Below are 19,955 nucleotides of genomic sequence, written 5' to 3'. Positions count from 1 at the left end.
TTATAGCGGGCCATATTCTTTGTGAAGTTTTCCTAGGTAATGGATTTCTTTTTGAGAAATGGGTTTAAATCAGGGGCGTCATTTACGGGGGGCAGGGAGGGGCATTTGTCACCCTGAGTTTGAGATGTATATAGATTTTATCATTAGAATACTAGTAAATCAGTGAAAAACGCGAAATTTTACTTATATCAAGAGGTCTTGCCCCCCCCCCCAAGCAAAATCTGAAATTACGCTCCTGGTTTAAAATATTAAAAACACTATGATAAAATGTAAAATATATGCTAGTACTAGGGGGAGGGCGCCAAAATGTCACTTTGCCCGTGTGAAAATTTGGCCTGCTCCGCCTTGCATACTTTCTGTATATTTTTTGGCCTTGCAACTTTTGCGGTCCCCACGCCACAGGGTTGCGGGGACACTATTTACGCCTACGCTTCGAACGTAATTTAATAACTGCTTAAGAAATTCTACCATCAGCGTGGAAACGGGAATATATTTTTCTAATAGTCCCATAGAACTTTCACTCAGAGCGCCATATGCAATTTTTCAGAGTGGGCTCTGGCTAAGTAGAAGGAAGATCTGTTTCCTAAGTAAGTTCCTTTCAGAAAGTTTGTTATTTCTTTAACGGTGATGTAAATAAAAATACTCATCGTTATTAGCTCGACACCAAACCATCCTGGACAAATCCCTCTAGCACAATGATCGGCAAAAGTTTATTCTGCCTAATTTTATAAGCGACTCAAGGGTGAAACACTTCTTAACGAAAGCAATGCTGTGTATATACTGCCTTGTTTCTGACAAAATATAAAGTGCTTTGTAATCTTTAGACACTTTTCCTATTCTTTTTGTCACCCTTGGTTGTGTAGGGCAGCCTCGAACAAATAAAGAAGAGGTAATATTAAAGTTAAGGGGCGCTATAAATATATTAGGTATTTCTTTTGTTACCTAACCATAACGGCCTAGGGTCATCTCCAGTAGAATAAAAAATGCTACGTGATATTCCATTCACGAAGGACGAAAGGATGCTCTAAATATATTTCTTATTCATTTTGTCTGCCCTGCTTCTCAGAAATTATATACTTTCTGTTGGAGGGTGCTCAAAAGAGCAGGGGGAAATAAAACGTCGTGTCCCCTCATACATTTTAAATTTTGTGACGTGGTTGCTCAATTTATTACTAAAGAAAGCACTTTAAACTAAGATGTCTAAAGTTACTACATTATGTAAGGGTGGCATATTCAGGAATAATAATAATAATAATAATAATAATAATAATAATAATAATAATAATAATAATAATAATAATAAATATGAAAGTCTTTGGAGAGCCGAAATTATGTGACACGAATCATTATAGGTAGAGCTTTAAGATGAGTGGTCATAGGGGAGGAAAAAACAGGATTTTTCTCTCTCTGACTCTCTAACGTTAAGATTATGTGCTGAAGGTAAGAAGCATCATCATTCTACAATAGGTTGCTTTTACGTAGAATATCAATTACTTGAGTTCTCCTCCTTCGGGCAACTTTCCTTATGTAGTAAATTCAAAACAATTTCAATTTAAGATAAATATTTATAGGGAAAATTAAACATTTAATAGGGAAATCTGTTAACAAAATATCCAAACACGTAGATAGAAGACTATGTAGTGAGAAACATTGTGAAACTATAAAATTCTCCAAATTAGAATTAACATTTACTGGAAAACATTCGTTATGCATTAGTGAACCCAGGGAAAACAATTACGAAACTGTTTGCAAAGAAAAATTAGAGACACTAATGCAAATGCGACGACATTTTCTCTTTTTTTTTTGGTATCGTCATGAGTTTTACACATATGTTACAATTTGACTCTTTCACAAATAAAAAATAAATAAAATAACCTTAGTGATAAAAATGACAACAGCACTTCCCTGGGGTTCGAACACACCACCTTCAGCATACAGACCCATTGTTTTAACTAACTGAGCTATTTGCTTTTTTACGTACATTGAACCTGTTCTTCAGTAAAGACGATTTTCATTACGATTGGGCTAACAATTCGTCTTTTTTCATAGGTAATTTCCACTATTTGCTCTATCTATAAGTGAATACTTAGCATAGATTCATATATTTGGAGTTCGCTGATAATGCATATAATAAGACATATTAGAAATATTTCGTTAAAATTTTCATTTGTAGATCTAATCCACGCTTCTCTCAATGACATAGATGTCGCTGCTTCGTGTTGAACTGCAGAATTCCCTCGCGTTCTTGAAAATTTCCCACTTTAGCAGAGTTGGTAATTCTCGAGATTTCTGTCGATTTAATGTTTTTTGCTTCTAATTTATTTATTTTAAGCTAATATCTAACACAAATATTAAAAACGGGTTTGTTATTAACCTGTCCTGCTGGGGAAACCTTCCGAAAGTTCGAACATATAAAGAAAACGGAGATATTTTCAAAAAACTTCAAAATAAAGAGACGCGTCATTTATTTTGCTCATAGTAGTACATTAGAAAAACTGACTTTTTTTTCTTGAGAAAAATACTGTGAAGTGAGAAATCATAACCTTTTCCATTATGTACAGGGCAGTGGCGTAAGCTATTTAGGATTTGGTTTCTTGAGGGGGGTTGGAATTGTCCATCTGAGTTTGAGAATTAAATAAGAATTATATTTTAACCCTTTAATTGGCAAGCATTGGTAGCATTACCATTAAAATATATAGTTTGCTTTTATGGTTGAACCATGTTTTCCTGATCATAATTTCGTAATTTTTAAAGTACTTTTGTACTTTGGTTACAAAATACAGGATGTTTATTTTAAAGCAACATTGCCATAAAATTGGTCTTATGTCTAGTTACTGAACAGCATTGCCCTATTATGGTCAAATAACATAGGAATACTCTCAATAATTAGTAGTAGTTTCGTTGGAATGTTTTCCTACAGAGCAAGAAACCACAAATAAAGAAAATGAAGAAAAGAACTTTCGCGGAACGCAGGAAATAGAGCTTCTACAATACTAAATTTGACTGTCCGCTGTTGACGAAGATTAGAAATATCTAAACAAGCGACACGCAAATCATGTATATGAATATTGTATGAAAGCAATAATGCCAATTAAATGATCACTGAAGTCATAATTCGTGCGTATAACGCAATAGAATGCGATGTTGCTTGAGAGCAACAGTGCCAAAGAAAGGTTAATCGATTGTCAAATAATATAGTACTAAGAAAAAATGTGACACTCGTATGTCGATGCAGGATCTAACCCCCGTCTCCCAAGGTAAATCTGAAATGGCGCTCCTGCAAACACGCGTTGCATATTTCTTATCCCATTTCAACTTAACAGATTTCATTTTTTTTAAAAATGGAAATATTCATTTTTATATATGTACATTTTTACTTGAAAGAAAATATTGAGACAAGTTGAAGCTGAAATATACTGATTGCAGTTTTAATGGCGAGAATTGCAGATTGGTGAATCTTATGTGATATAATATACAGAAAAAAATAGCAGTGAATCTAACTTTTATTCTATTCATAGAAGAAAAAGGAAGCATCCTCTTGGCCTACTTAATTTCCAGGGCTACTTATTTGCCGTTTTCGATTTTCTCTAATTCAAACATTAATCTTTCTTTATAGTTAAACAATGTAAATATTCCTTTGCTGTAGGCTAATTACTGAAGTCCCGTTATGCTGATGTCCGTAAAAGTTGGTGTGGAAAACCAGTTTCGCTTCTCGTCTACTCTTATTTCTCGTGTTTTTGACGACGGCCGACTTGAATCACAACTAACAATGGTCGAAAGTGTGATAGGAGAAATGAAAGAAAGAAACAATTAAGAAAAAGAAACAGAAGAGTAAAATGGACTAAAGAAAGATAAAAGAACGGAGTTCTTACAGGGAATGAAATTTGACAAATTCAGTATTATTTCTGAACAAAGAACATAGGAATATGAAATACAATGTAATTCTTCGAAACATTAAGTGGAATGCGAAAAACTAACAAATTTATTTTAGGAGGTCTTGAACCCGATAGCTACACTAAATACGCCAGTGGTACAGGGGTAGGGTTGCCATTCGTCCCGGAAAATCCGGGACCTTCACGGAATCGAGGTCTGCGTCCCGAAAATATTTCTCGGGACGCTTAAATGTCCTGGCTTTCAGCGAAGAAGAAAGGAAGGGAATATTATTAGCTTCTTCTTCTTCTTCTTCTTCTTTTTTACAGGATTATGTATATAATAATTCTCTTCAACTTCTGAGTATGGCCATTCAAAAGTAGAAAATACACTTGAATACGTAAAACATGAATTTAACTCACTATTTAAGTACATTGATATTGAACGAATCATTTGTATCTTGAATGGGCTAAAACAGAGCCACGAAACATACTAGATCCTGAGAATTTTTTTAAAAAATCTGACAGGGAGGAGAAGGTCTACTAAAATGACTAAAAATGTGATTATGTAATAATTAAACAACTCTATCTAATGGAAGAAAGTAAATTAGTATATAACATTTCTTTGCATTTTAAGCATTTCAAAGATTCTCGTAATTCAATAGCGCCCCAGATTTTCATTTTTGAAATATGGCCACCCTATACAGGGGTATTTTCCTGCGAGTAAAAGTTCCTTTTGGAATGCATTGAGAAATTATCCTCTAATCTGGAAGAGTACTCTCCTAGTACAAATATATTTTAGGCACACACTAACTGCCCCCCCCCCCCCCCCCCACCTCGAAGTGCTTCAATGTTCACACTGGTTTAAAGTAAAATGATGCTGAAATAGCTTCAAGAGCTTAAAGATGCTTGTGAATTGTCACGCTATGCTACTAGTTTATATTAAAAGGGCAATTAGAAGATAAATGTCTTTCATTTTGTAATATTTATTAAAACCATCACCTAAGAAGATATTGATATAAAAACAAATGATGTATGCAGGGTAATAATATATAACACAAGTAGTATAGTGGAAAGAAAAGCACCAAGGGGAAGTCCTTGGTTTCCTCGTGTGTGTCCTTCAATGTTTTGTGGTCCTTCCTTCACTCAAATTAAGTTATGCAATATTCAACTACACAAAGCATACTCACAAACGTCCTTCAATGGATGCCAGTTCTGATAGCCACATCTTGGATTTTTCTGCGTTCTCAGTTCCTGTACGACGTGAATTCCATACATCTAACTACACAATTGTTGGGTGTAGGTAGAATGATCTTTTTCTTGCTTAAAACGCTAGTTTTTATATTGTCACAAAACTGTTTTGGAATTTAGAAAGGCACTTTGTGTGATTTTTTGATAATGAGAATATATAAAATATATATATTTTACTTTCTTCCAAAATAGTCACCTTGAAAGTGCTGTTTTCATTTTCTGTAGATAGATTAAACTGTTATTTTGTTCTTCACAAAGGAGACGTCACTGATTGTATGCACGTCTAATAATTTTTAAAACTTTTCATTTGGGAATATAATAAAAGTATATAAAAGTAGTTTCAACTGTTAGTACTTCAAGTACAACGTTAGTATTCTCACCCAAATGAAGTCTAAACAAACTGAAGTGACGATATTGAAATAGTGTCAAGCCAAAATCGTAACTAGGGACATGCTTGTACACTGTTAAAAATGGTTTCCTAAATTCGAGAAAAAATCCTCGTATTTGAGAACACCCGTTTCTTACCTGTGCACCGAGTAATACATTCTTAAAAGTGAGATTTCGATTTTCTCAAATCATTTTGGGAAATAATGACTCAAATGCGAGGAATTATGTCTCATTTCTGAGGGTGCAAATGCTTTCTCAAATTTGAGTAAAAATGTATTTTTTCTTAAAATTGAGAAAGTAACATTTCAGAAAATGAGACGTATAACCCCAATTTTGAGAAACCCATTTTTCAAAAAAATTTGAGAAATATCTTCCTCAAAAGCGAGAAACGGTGCACAGAAACGGGGTTCTCAAATACGAGAAGACGCAAAAGGATATAAACAAAATATAAACATGCAAAAAAAATCAAACTATTAGTACACCCAGAATTTATATTAAATAAACACCTATAGTTATAGATATTGTTTAAAACATACCACATTTAAATCTTCACTTCAACTCAAGAAAATTCCACGAATACCACGACGACTTGTACTTTAGATGCGTTACTTATTCCAATGCATCAGACAGTTGAACATTTTCTTTTTTATTACTGTCCACTTTCTCAAGACTTTTCTTTTTCATCGACGTGGTTTACTCAAGATTTTCCCGTTTCCTCCAACATTATACCAACTTCTTGATAATTCAGATTCAAGAATTATCCGTCTACTTCAGAAAAACGGCAACAATTTCTGCTGGTGTGTAACATCCCACGTTATGCTACGAAGCTCAGGGAGACATTATGATGATAATGAGCGAAAATACTGTAATGAAAAAAGTGAGGTAATCCCGAGAAAACACACATAAGATGTTTACTCACACTGCCCAGTTGACGGAGGTGGAATCAAGCTAGAGACCCCATGGATCGGAGGCTACTGCTACCACTGAGTCTTCGCAGTCCAATATGCCTACTTCTCTACCATAAAAAAGTTGCATAAATGAGAAAACACAGTGTTTGTGGGCTTTTTCAGGGTTCTCCAGTTTTCTCCTACAAGAAACGTACACATGAATTTATTTCGGAGGGGTTCCAAGTTCAATACGAGGACAAATTGTATTAAAATATGTAAAATGGCTCCTACAATTAGATAAAATTTACATAAAAGTAGCAATTTCGGGGAAGGTCAGGAGTTCCAGGACTCAGCCCCTACCTTCCACCTTCTTCATTACGGCAGGGGCATGCGACAGTTTCTGCCCCTCATAAATGTGCTGAAACTCCACTGCTAAGGATTCAATTCAGGTTGGAAACAATGTCACAAACCCATGCAAAATCTGCCAGAAACGTATGTCCACATTTTCATTACACCATTATTATCCATCTCTATCACTATCTCTCTTAGCTTTGGAGCACAATCGTGGGACGTTGAATTAAAAAATAAATGAAATCTTTGAGTTTTACTCCCCACAGTTGTGTTGGGTAGGCTAAAGGAGACGATGATGATGAGAATGATAAAGATAGTGGAATGAAGAAAGTGGGAAGAAATGGGAGAACCCAGAGAAAACCTATGCACACTGTGTTTATCCACCAGAAAGCCCACTTGCCGCGAGCTGAGAATCCTGGGATCAAAGCAAGGACCTCATCGCACCACAGGTGAACTCTCTACCACTGAGCTACCGCAGCCTCTACGTTAAATTAAGAGGAAATGCGTACAGTACTATGCCACAAATAACCCGCAAATGTGTGTCATTAAAACGATTACTGGTGGTAAAAAAGGAGGCGCCAATCTATGCTGTGATCAGTACAAAGTACCTTTGTATTACAATTCAATAATAATAAATCGTACTTTGTTTTGTAACGTCGTTTCTAACTACACAGATGACTTATGTATTCTTTGTTTCCGTACATAAGCTATTTTGCACATTATAACGCATGGCGAAGGATGTAAAACATTGACATGCCTCCCCGTTCTATTGTAATATAGAAAACAACGTGCCCTACGGGGCTCTAACCCGCCTTCACTTGTTATTGCTGCACTCGTTATTATGTGAATTGAGTACTGAGCTTTGATACATAAAGGAACCAACCTGACTGCTATAGCCTATATAAGCTGTATGAGGGGGGTCAGCGTTCTACACCCCAACGAACGTACTACAGTAACTTTTAGTCTATGGTTATATGTTTATAATTCACCCAAACTTACGTTTGAATGTTGATATGTATGCTGCTCCTCGCCGCTGTCACATGAAATGTACCCATACGCCACCTCAGCTGCATCACCTGCTGCGTACGTACTCATATCCATTCGCACTCTGCTACAACTGAAATCCTTTATTTCGTTTCCTGAATAGTAATTGAGCCCTAGAAATATTACTCCCTAGTAAAACATAGTAATATTATTCCGGTAAGATTGTTACCGTTATTTTTTAATCATCCATGATATTGCAAATCACGCACTATTTCATTCTCATTTTTAAGAAATGAGAAAATCTCATAAATGAGAACCTGAAATTTTGCCTTGAGCTCACAAATGAAAACACATTTGGAAATAATGAGACATTATTCGTCAAATATGAGTAAACATTACTTATTTTGTTTTGAACTTGCATTTTTCTCGTTTCTGAGCAAGGAAATTTTTAAGAGTGTAGCGGGCCAGAAACACTGTTGTTAGAATAACCTCCGTGAAGAAGTCCCCATAGGAGCACTAATGATCTCTTTTAGTGCAATCGTTAGTGCTTCTAGATAAACACTACAAATATTGTTAGTGCTTCACTATCAGTGTGGATATGGTTGATTATGTGTCACGAAACTTCCGTAAGAAATACATTTGGAATTTTTCATCGGGTCAAATTCTTGACAATTCAAAAGTACTAATGATCTCTTACAATGCAATCGTTAGTGCTTTTTAGAGCAGCAACTACAAATATTAGTGCTTCAATGGTTTGGATGCTAGAACTAGAAAACTTTGGTGGAGCTAACTTCACGTTAACTCCTCCCCAGAAAGAACTAACGACGAAACTTATGCAATCGAAAGTGCTTCTAGGAAACACTAATAGCATCGTTAATCCTTCTCTATTAGTATAGATGTTAGCAATTATATATCACGAAACTCCCATAAAATACATGAGGATTTTTACTGGGTCAAATTCTCCACAAATTAAAAAAAAAAACTTTCGAGGTCTAAATTCACGTTAACTGCTCCCCAGAAAACACCAACGATGAGCCTAGTGCAATCGATAGTGCATCGTTAGACAACACTAATAATTTCGTCAGTGCTTCTCTATTAGTGTAGATATGGCAGTTATATGTCACGAAACCTTCATAAGAAATACATGGAAAAGTTTTCATTTTGTAAAATTCTCACCAAATTTAAAAGCACTAATGGTCAATTCCAGTGTAATCATTAGTGTTTCGTTAGTACGTGCTAGTGCATCAAACCCGAACATTAGTGCTTCTCATTGTGAATGGTTATATGGGAAGGCGCAAGTTGCACCCGCTAAGTTTTATTTTGTAGTGTTCATACTGTTGAAGGACTAATGTTGGAAGTTGTGCATTAAAACCAAGTAACGAAGTAGTAATCATTACAATATGTCACAATATATGTAATCATTAGTGATTTTAAGTTTGGTAGGAATTTTACAAAATGAAAAATTCCATGATGTCTAAAGTTAACCCCACCCACATCTCAAATACTACTGAAACTTTTCACATGGTTAGTACTACGTTAGTGCATTAAACACTAACGTTAGTGCTATGATAGTTTAGAGGTTATTAAGTAGTAACATAGGCGGGGCTAACTTTAGATTTTTCAACTTTTGCAGAATTTTATAGTAATTGTGCCATAAAAGTGGTACAAACGCTAGCGGTTAGTGCGTTCTTAGAGCTCTATAAACACTAAGTACTAATGTTAATGCTATAATGGTTTAAAAGTTATTAGCGAATAACTCGATTGAGGCTAAATTTATATTTATCGAGTTTTACAATAATTATCCCACAATGGTAAGATAAACGTCAGAGGTTAGTGCAGTAGATTCTGGGAATCTAGTCCTCAATCATGAGTATTCATGAGTGAGGACATTTTTGACATTTTAGCAGTTCCTAAACATTTTTGACATTTTAGCAGTAGATTTTTTACAGACATTACCAACGTAAGTGAATAATGAACTGTTGTCCATTCAACGGGAGTCAGTGAGCTTGATACCTTGTGTTTAGTTTATGTTATGAAGACTAAAACTTTTCTTTAATTATTTACTTTAAATGAAAAACAACATATAACCTTGTATGCAAAATGTACTGATTCAAGAGCGCACCCACGCGAGGGATCCTTTGGACCCGAACCACATTTAATACTATAATTTAACAAACATTTTAATACTTTCTTAAGAAAATATGGTTACAGTAGGAGAGAAATGCGTGATATACTGTAGAAAAGTTGATGTTACAGTACCCCTGTACTATTTCTTTTCTTGTAAAAAGAAGATAGTGTACTATTTTGCTGAGAATATGGGTGACAATATTGTAATATTACGTGACGTTTTATTTCAAGTAGAATAATGCTACTTCAAGAACGTTTAAACACAGTGACTGTTAGTGCTGGATCTACCCTTCAATAAATTTCAGGATGTGCAGACCCTCACTTGGTATATGCCTTTTTAAAAATAATAAAGCTTAGAGAGCTTAATACATTGAGGTAAAGGATAAAATGTCTATGAAATGCATAGAACTATACAGGAAAATACTTCTTCTTATTAAGATGATAACGTGAAATACTTATTCCATTTTATATAGTAAAAGGACACGATTGTACTTTTGTGAATAATTCCCTTGAACTTGAAAATCAAACACAACCCTTTTGTTAGACAACCAGTAGAAAACCTACGTATAACGAATTGACACACACTGCAGACGCTTTACTTTTATTGATCTTGACAATAAACATTGTATGGTAACCTCTTGAAACTTGTAGACCCACAGTGAGGTATAGCCGGATATGGGAAAAAAGATTCATGCTTATAGCATATTGATGTAATATGTTGGAAAGCAGGAGAGCACGGTGACTCAATGGTAAAACGACATTTTGATGTTCGTGATTTAAAACCGACCAAATGAACAACATCTTTTTTCTCCTGGTACTTCCATTTCCCACAACATTTATTCATTGGCTTAATTAGCCTATGCCTTAACCTAAAGGACCTCCTTCAGAGTAAGGAAGCTACCATGTTTCATAATATATAGTATAACAGGTACAATTATCGTTGTATATATTAAAACCTCAACTTTCTCGATAGAATTTTACAACGACAAAAGATTTTGAATTTAATAATAATACGATTTCTATGCTTTTAGTTAACATTTAAATTTTTCCTTAATTTCGGTAGATTTTTATCGAAAGTATTATTTGATATTAAACTTATTTACTTTATCGAAAGTATTATATGATATTTTAAAGCATTTTACAACTGTAGCATTACCATTTGAAGAACTCTCATGTATTTATTAGTAAATTCATGTGCCTGCAAGCGTTTTAATAAGATGTGACTGTCGAAATAAGATTCTCTATTTGAAACGTATATTTATTCTTTCAAAGGATTGAATTGGTTTTAGTTGTATATGAAGCATTTTAATTTGATTTTTCTTTCTCTCTTGCAATAGAATCATTACGAGGCTATTATCATACCTTATAATTATTATTAAATAATATTTTTTGACGGTTTAATTTACTTCGCAATTTCTTTGGAAACAATAAACACTTTTACTTGAGATGGATTGATTTTTCAGGGAGGAAATGTCAGAATCCCGAGAAAAAACTTGTTTACATGCTGTGTACCAAACATAATAACCTCTTGGTGGGCTTAGATCGAACCATGGATCGAACCATATCACGCGCCAGAGGTGAACGGTTTTGAAGGTGATGAAGAACATTTTATAATCCCACAGTAATATCAATAATCGTTTGAGATTCTTAAGTATACACAGGTTACATGAACTTTATTTTGTTCTTTTCGGACTAATGTTTAAGAGGACCATAAGGATAGATTTCTGGTCCAAGGACTACAGTTTTAATTTTACAGCTTTATACACTTGCATTCAAAATTATAGGGCCATTAGATGGGTGTATAAGAATCTTGTTGGAATAAATGTTTATCGCTGGAACCTTTTTTAAAATGTAATGTAAGACTAAACATAATGAAGAAAATAAAAACATACTGAGGTGAAATAAACTTGAAAACTCCCACCGTCCAAATGAATCAAGGTAAACAGCCTCTGTTTTCTACCTGAGACTATTCGTGGTTGAGATTGACCACCAAATATAATGATTATGAATATTAAGTTTGTATGCTTATGCCAATAGATAAAACTGGAAAAGTGAACCAGGTTGTGTTTGTAAAATGGTATTACATGGTTCAATCTCAGAACATGTGCAATTGTGATACAAATTCCATGGGTAGTGGTGATGGACAACCACATTTTCACGAAAAATAAGATCACATAACTAATTTTGCTGCCTCCAACTATCTGTTGGTATCAAAATTAGCGATACATGAACTTTCAAAAGACGAAATGTTTCTTAATCTGGACTGTTAATACGTATCTGAAATTTCATCGGAACAAGCATTCAACTTAAACTATAATAAACGAACGAACTATCTAATTGCATGATAGGAGGACAATACAGGTGTGGATGAAACGTTTATATATTGATTCTTTTAACATTACTTGTGTGCGAGTAATTCAATTTTATTTAAATTTTAATATTAGAGATACAACCATTTAATGTTTACTATTTCTTATACATAATCACTTTCATCATTTGATCATTGTAATGTTAGTAGAAAAAATGCTTTATTTAGCAATATAAGCACGAAAACCTACGAGAAATATATTAGGCAACATTCTTAATTATCACTGTACGGAATACTTCTTTGAACGGAGACAGTTTGGTCCATTGGTAGAGTGCACCCATTGGTAGAGTGAGCGTGGGTGCGCTCTTGAATCAGTGCATTTTGCATACAAGGTTATATGTTGTTTTCCATTTAAAGTAAATAATTAAAGAAAAGTTTTAATGTCTTCATATCATAAACTAACCACAAGGTATCAAGCTCAGTGACCCCCGATCAATGGACAACAGTTCATCATTCACTTACGTTTGTAATGTCTGTAAAAAATCTAAAATAAAGTATTAAATACTTTCAGTTTCCTACCATATTCTTCGAAAACAATTATTTTTCTTCTAATGCACTGCTTCTTAAACACCAGTTCCTTTATATAGCATACAAACAACTAAGATTTTATTTCCTAATATCAATTTATTTCTTTAAAGAAAACAATAATTACTCTCACTGACAATTCAGTTGCCAGTACTTCAGTATTTTAGCACTAACTATTATTTGCATGTGTTAGGTAGTCTCATAATACAGTTCTCTTGCAGTTACGATAATATAAAAGAAATGCTATATACTATGAGAATTAATCTTCCATAACAGTTCATATACAGAGAAACTACATTAAAGTTGTCCCTATTGTGGTTCGGAACCCATATTACTGTTAATATACCGTTCTACATAACCTTGTTGTTATATAAAACATAAATTTAAAAAAATAATCCAAACAGTAGTCGGTAATCTAATATGAAATAAATCTCTACACCGCTTTAAAATATAATTTACTAATTTACTTATCAATCAAAAGTCCCAGATACAGTTAAAATAAATCTTGGTGTGAGCAATAGTGATTCAATTCGTTGTGCAAACATTCGTTTTCGCAATACTGTCTTGAACACAGGCTACTTCTCATTTGCGTAAAAGGAAGTCTCCACTTCCGAATAGATATACTTTCTCGTTACAAGCATTAGTAATGGTTCAAATTCCACTTTAAACAACAGCCCTCCCAAATCACTCATAGAACCAGCAAAACAGTAACTAAAAAATTCCAAAAATAGTAAGTTCAGTATTTCGATCCAATATAATTGCAGTGGGTAAAAGAGTTCGTCTTAAATTACCAAATTTAATTCAATAAGTGCAAACTTCACAATAGAATCTCTTTAAGGTTTGAAGATTTAATTTCGTGATGACAACACTTCTGATATGTTATAACTGTATGTCATGTATTCACTCACAAATATATCTACACTGTATATGCAGACAACTAAAGCATTAAAATACTATTTTCTTATGCATTTGTAACAATTACAATAAAGATTAAAATTGTCGAAATTCAGAATAGTTTTTTATTAAAGTTTATTACAGATATCTATTTCAACTGTAAAAAGGACATGTTAGCTATTATTTCGTTTCTGGCGGTCTTAACACCATTACAAGAATATTGTTTTTCTAACTTACAAACAAGACCTATAAATAAAATCCCCTTTTAGTTCAAACAAACATTCATTACACTTCCAGTAAAATACAAAATCGTATTAGACTGTCTGTGAATATAATATGGAATCCTCAAAACTTTTTTTAACTTGACGGTCGCATAATCTTCTAGGTGCCAAAGTCAAATATTCATACTCCTTATTATATACGCAAAATGTATATGTCTCTCCGACACAATAATTCCCATATTTCACAGTCCTGCTAATAGTTATCGCCAATGGTGTTGGTTACCTTGTACTTAATGTTATGAGTTCTAGAGTAAAGTAATTTTACAGAACTATACGTTCAAAGTGGCATCTTTTATTTAAAGCAATTATTTTCATCTGCATATAAGACTAATCCTAATAAACCAAGCACACCATTACTATTACAATCTGCACTGTCAGATTATTGTCCGTCTCTTGTATCCTTAAAATTGTCGTTGCCTACACTGTTTAAATAATGTCAAAATTGTCCCTAACGTGCATTACGTGTTATTAGATATATCTTCTTTACTAGTATGTATGAAGTTAAATAAAAATCTAGTTTTGTATAAAGTTTCAAAAAGTATAATTCTCCAATAACTGCTAGAGTACGTTACTTTCCTCCTTCGTAGACATTAAATAGCGGTGATCATAAAAATAAGTCACTTCTGAAACGAAATGGTTTCCGTCATTCACAGTGTATTTCTATAAACATTGTGTGTGAAGTTCTCCCGTTTCCTCCTACGATCTCGTTCCACCATTTATAAATGCGTACTTTACTCCTCACTCTCCTTTATCCAAAATATAATACATAGAAAAGCTATGGTTGGCTCGCGATACAGCGTTCACCTCTGGTGCATGAGGTCCTTGATTCAATCCCAGCTCGCGCCAGTCTCTCCGACACACAGTGCGTCGAGCATATGGGAATAATGGACAAAAATAAAACAAATCATACTGAAGCTTTTATCACATGTTTATTGTGTTGCAAGGCGTTCTTTGCTCACTTAGACTGAAGCAAAATTGTTCTTGAAGTTATAGAACTTGACAACTGTACTTATATAGAAAATAATATCCAGTTCAGGGACGTAAAAGAACTATGTTAGACATTTAAGGCCATATGCAGAGTAGTTCTGACGCGTGATTAATATCATACTAAAGAGTTCGACTAACATATGTTTCCTGCAGTAGTCAGGCCTTTGGTATGACGCTAAACATATGTCAAAACGACTCTGCATATGGCCCTTACTGTTTACGGCACTCGTAAACACGAACCCATACGACTCAAAACTACATAACACTAAAATATAATGAAAAGCAGTGCATGAAATGACTGAAATAGTTTTAAAGTTTTTTTTTTTTTTTTTTTTGATCAGTCAGTAAAATCACTGTCTAAGTTTTCAAATTCCATAGCGACAGAATTATGAAGTTGGACAGCATCAGTTTTGAAATAACTTTTCAGATCCGTACCTGTCCTTTTCTTTGCGTGAATCTGTATCTTGGAGGAAACAATAGGGTCAGATAGAATAAGCATATGCTTCATCAGGTTTAAATAAGTATTGAAGAGAGAAGTTTTCCGTATAAGATGTAGCCTAGTGTGACGGAAGACTTTGTGGAGGGCTTCTAAAGCTTCTTCCGCATAACCGACAATCCTTTGGACTATTCGTCATTTCTTGGTGTATTTAATTTTGCTGCTGCTTCTTTGGTAGCAAAGGCAAGCTCCTCTGCCGATTTAGTCGCTACAAGAGGATCTAAGCGCCTTTTCTTTGTTTTTACTGAACACTCTGCAAGCTGTTTACTGGTTCTACCGCGAGTATAGGAAGCTACATCGGTCTTCACGTTGTTGTGATACCGAGCAGTTATTACTGTTGAGACAGAGTCCGGAAGTGTACATGCACGATCAAACCACTCCTTACTTTTAGCTAGGAAAACCGACCAAACTCAGTGCGACATCCTCCATTTTTTTTACTCAAGGTCATATTAATAACTTACTAAATTTCTCTAAACTGTTGTACACATCTTCTGTGGCGTCTTCAAGTTTATAACGACTACAAATAGCCTGCGTGGTTTTCGATTTCTGCCGAATAGCACTGGTGGTTGTTATTCATCATTCAAAAATGTCGTTGTTTTTCATGGCGTCTTCTTTCGCAATTTCACTAATTACAGTCGATATTGCGGACACTTGCACACACACTATTGCTGAATCCAAAGGAAATCATTAAAGGAAGATATCCCTGCAGAGATCTCAAGACATGTTTAGGCTTTTTTGAGATATTCCAAATATACCAGTAAAAAATGATTACCAATCGTTCGTCGTAAAGGAAAGAACGTACCTGTGCTATAACTGCCCACTAGTGACAAAAAGTCTCACCTTTCGCTTTGGTGTGACGCACCAGTGCGATCGCTGTAGAGATAATGACTCAGGTCGGTTTAATATAGTAGTTGTGCATGCGAATTGTTATCTGTAAGAGTGTCATCTCCATTCGGGTCGGTGTATTGTGGTAACTTTGCGCGCGCCCTCTGTGGGCTGACGGGTTGTTATCAGTTTGTGGCTAGGGATTTCTGTCTTGTGAATCATTTGTGCTTCATTCCGTGCTATTTTCAAGTCCGAAGAAAATTGTTTCTTTTCTCATTTTTGTCCATTGGTCGACGCACTGTGCGACAGGCTAATTCCCATAGATCACAGTCATGCGAATAGTTATCGCCACTGTGTTTTTTTAGCTACACTGTTTAAATAATGTCAAAATTGTACCTAACGTACATTACGTGTTATTAGATATATCTTCTTTACTAGCATGCATAAAGTTAAATAAAAATCTAGTATTGTATAGTTACTTATCGTATTACGACTTTTCAAATTACAAAAATATAATATTCAACGTAGCACTAATGTTCCCAACCATATTGGCTTTGCATGTAAGAGAGCCATGGTTCGATTTCCGGTGCGGATTCTGCTAACTACCTATCCAATATAAGTTTGTTCTTACACAGTAAAAATATACCATTTATAACTCAAAAGGTCTACACTGCAAGCAAAAGGTTTAGCGTACGGTTCTCCATCTGGGACAATCCTAGTTCAACTCCCGGCAGTGTCATAGCTCCCTATCCAGTATAACTTCCTTCTTAACATATACTTTATAAATACCAGTTATACGTTTTACACAATTCATAGCTACATACAAGTAACAACTCCTGCTAAGCAAAAAGTTTATCGTATGGTTTGTCACGTGGAAGAGCCTTGGTTCTATTCTCGGCGCGGATTCTGCTATCTTTCTATTCAATATAATTTATATATACCTGTTATGTCTTACACAATTCATAGCTATGTATAAGTAAAAACTCCGTACTGCAAGCAAAATGTTTAGCGTACAGTTCTCCACGTGGGAGAGTCCTGGTTCGAGTCCCGGTGCAATGAAAAATCTAGATTCTCTCTACCCTACATATTTCATTATACTATATCTTAGTCAAGTTATAATTCCATAAAAGTACACCGAGTCATATGATATTCAATGCCGGAAATTCCACAATCAATTTCCGATTAAAAAAAAAAAACCTTTCGTCCCCTTATACTCCCGACGATTACAATATGTTTTACATGTATTTCAATTTCTAATGTCACTTCCCATATAAAAATGAACAAGTATAATACAAGAAAACTACAAAGTTAGTACTAAAAAATCTTCCAGTATCTCCTAGTAGTAAAATATCTTCTTCCAACAGTATACTTGCGTTTCTTATCTCTTATACGTTGTACGAATCATCCAAATAAATCTTTATTTATATACCCTTGAATCTTTCCAGAAACTTCTAAAGTATTCTTTCCCCTATTCCAACGATAATGAGCTTGAGAAAGATCTGGAACCTTCTACTATTTTATTTCACTAATTCCAACGACCATCAGGTGCCGCGTTACATGTCGTGCATATAAATGAATCAAACTTTATATTAGCTTGTTAGACGTGTGTGTGATCTGCATATTTTATTTCCTAAAGGTCTCTTTTGTATTCTGGTTGTCCAATTAGCATTTTGGAACCAGAAAACATTTATTATATGTCATGTTCTCTTTTCCATATGCAAAGCTGAGTAATTAATAGCTGCATATATTATCGTATTTCTTCTGAGTCATTCAAAGATCATTACGATGTGCAGGAAGGTGTATCAATTCTTCAAACTGTCAACCGCCCGTGCATTAGGAACTGCTAAAATGTCAAAAAAGTCCTTACTCATGAATATTCATGATTGAGGACTACATGCCCAGAATCTATTTAGTGCATCGTTAGTGCTTCTCGAAGCGCCACACTCTAAGGTTAGGGCTATCATAGTTTAGGTATTATATGTGAATAACTCACTCGGTACTAAATTTAAATTTCTTGAGTTTTACAATAATCGTCTCACAGAGTTGGGATAAACATAAAAATTAACGCATCGTAAGTGCTCAAAAAACACTAAGCACTAACGTTAGTGCTATAATAGTTTAGGAGTCATTAATGAATAACTCAGGCATGACTGATTTTAATTTATCGAATTTTACACTAATTTTTCGAATTTTGCACTGACTTCCGAACTATGAGAGGACTGATATTACATCTTGGTGTTTTGGGAATCAATAACGATGCACTAACTTTTGGTGTCTGTTCCATCTTTGAGACAACAATTGTTGTAAAATTCGATAAATTTAAATTCAGTTCCGTCCGAGTTATTCATTAATAACTCCTAAAATAACAGTTACGTCAGTGCTTAGTACTTTTTGAGCACTAAATATGCACTTATTTCTGGCGTTTGCACTAATCTTTGAGGGACAATTAATGTAAAATTTGAAAAATTTAAATTTAGACCCGTGCAAGTTATTCACTAATATCTCCTACACTATATTACTGAAAATAGTGTAATTTTTATGGAGCACGAACAATGCACTAACCACTAATATTTGTCTCGTTTTTGTGACAACTAGTGAAATATTGTGTAAAAATTTAAAAATCTACAGTTATCCCCGCCCAAGTTGTTCATTAATAACTCCTAAACTATCATAATACTAACGCTAGTGCGTAGTTTTTGGAGTAGTAGCGGTGTAATAATCTTCAGTCATTGTCCTATATTTGTGAAAATTAATGTAAAATTGGATAAATTTAAATGTATGTAGGAGCACGAGCTACAATTCCGAGTTACGAAAAGTTTACCTTGCTCTAACCTAGAGAGCACGTTGTCTTAGCAGACGTTATACCCATCAACTACCATGGACATTTCGTTAAAGAGCGATTGCGATATTGATTAAATTTACTGTTTTCGCAACGCTAGTTTTCCTGTCCGGGTTTTGCAGACCCTTAACACACGACTACCTGGACGTCCAGTAGACCAGAGAGAAGGATGAACGGACATCAATCCAATGGAAGAATCGTCGAGGAGGAAAGACCGAGATTTACAAGTAAGTGCGAGTAGATTAACCAATCCTAAAAGTTACTCCCTTCTCACCCTTCTCAACCTCCTCGACATCACAATCTGTTTCTTTTGTATATGCTCAATTTTATTTGCACGCAACCCAGGTCAGATCCTGTACTTTATACTCTACCAAATCCAATTTTTACAAAATCCTGGGGGCAACTTGTCAGTTCAGACATCCCCAATTACACAATTAATTAGCACGTTATCTGAGCTTTCAGACTGACAAGGGGCGACTGCACATTACATTGGACTTTCAATAGTATAAACACTAAAAGATAAAACTTAGGGGTGCTAACTACACGATAGCGGTTTCCCACAAAAGCATTTGCGATGGGCATTAATGTTCGGAGTCTATGCACTAGTAAGTACTAACGAAGCACTATAAAATACACTATAGTTGAGTACTAGTGATTCTAAAATTGGCGGTTATATTACAAAATGAAAAATACCCCATATACTTTTAATGGGAGTTGTTACGATTAATTATTATCATTGTGTTATTATCTAATTGTAAATGAAACCCCCTCTCAATGTTTCCGCCAAAGTAGACTGGCAACCCTGTTTTGTCAAGCTACTGCGTAATGGCTCTCTCACGAGTCAGGCTGCGCGATTGTGTAGCTGACGTCATCGGGAAGGCTTC

At 34.7% G+C, this 19,955-nt stretch overlaps 1 protein-coding gene across 1 annotated transcript in view; it reads right to left on the bottom strand.

Annotated features, from left to right (window-relative positions):
* LOC145672643 (adenylate cyclase type 10-like) overlaps positions 1-19,955 on the bottom strand; it is a 364,033-nt gene that overhangs the window by 123,173 nt on the left and 220,905 nt on the right. The window lies entirely within an intron of this gene.

This window comes from Thermobia domestica, chromosome 16, assembly GCF_964235325.1.
Source record: "Thermobia domestica chromosome 16, izTheDome1.hap1.1, whole genome shotgun sequence".
NCBI classification, from domain to species: Eukaryota; Metazoa; Arthropoda; class Insecta; order Zygentoma; family Lepismatidae; genus Thermobia; species Thermobia domestica.
The sequence above is the reverse complement of the archived record's forward strand: the minus strand, read 5'-3'. Positions and strand labels throughout refer to the sequence as shown.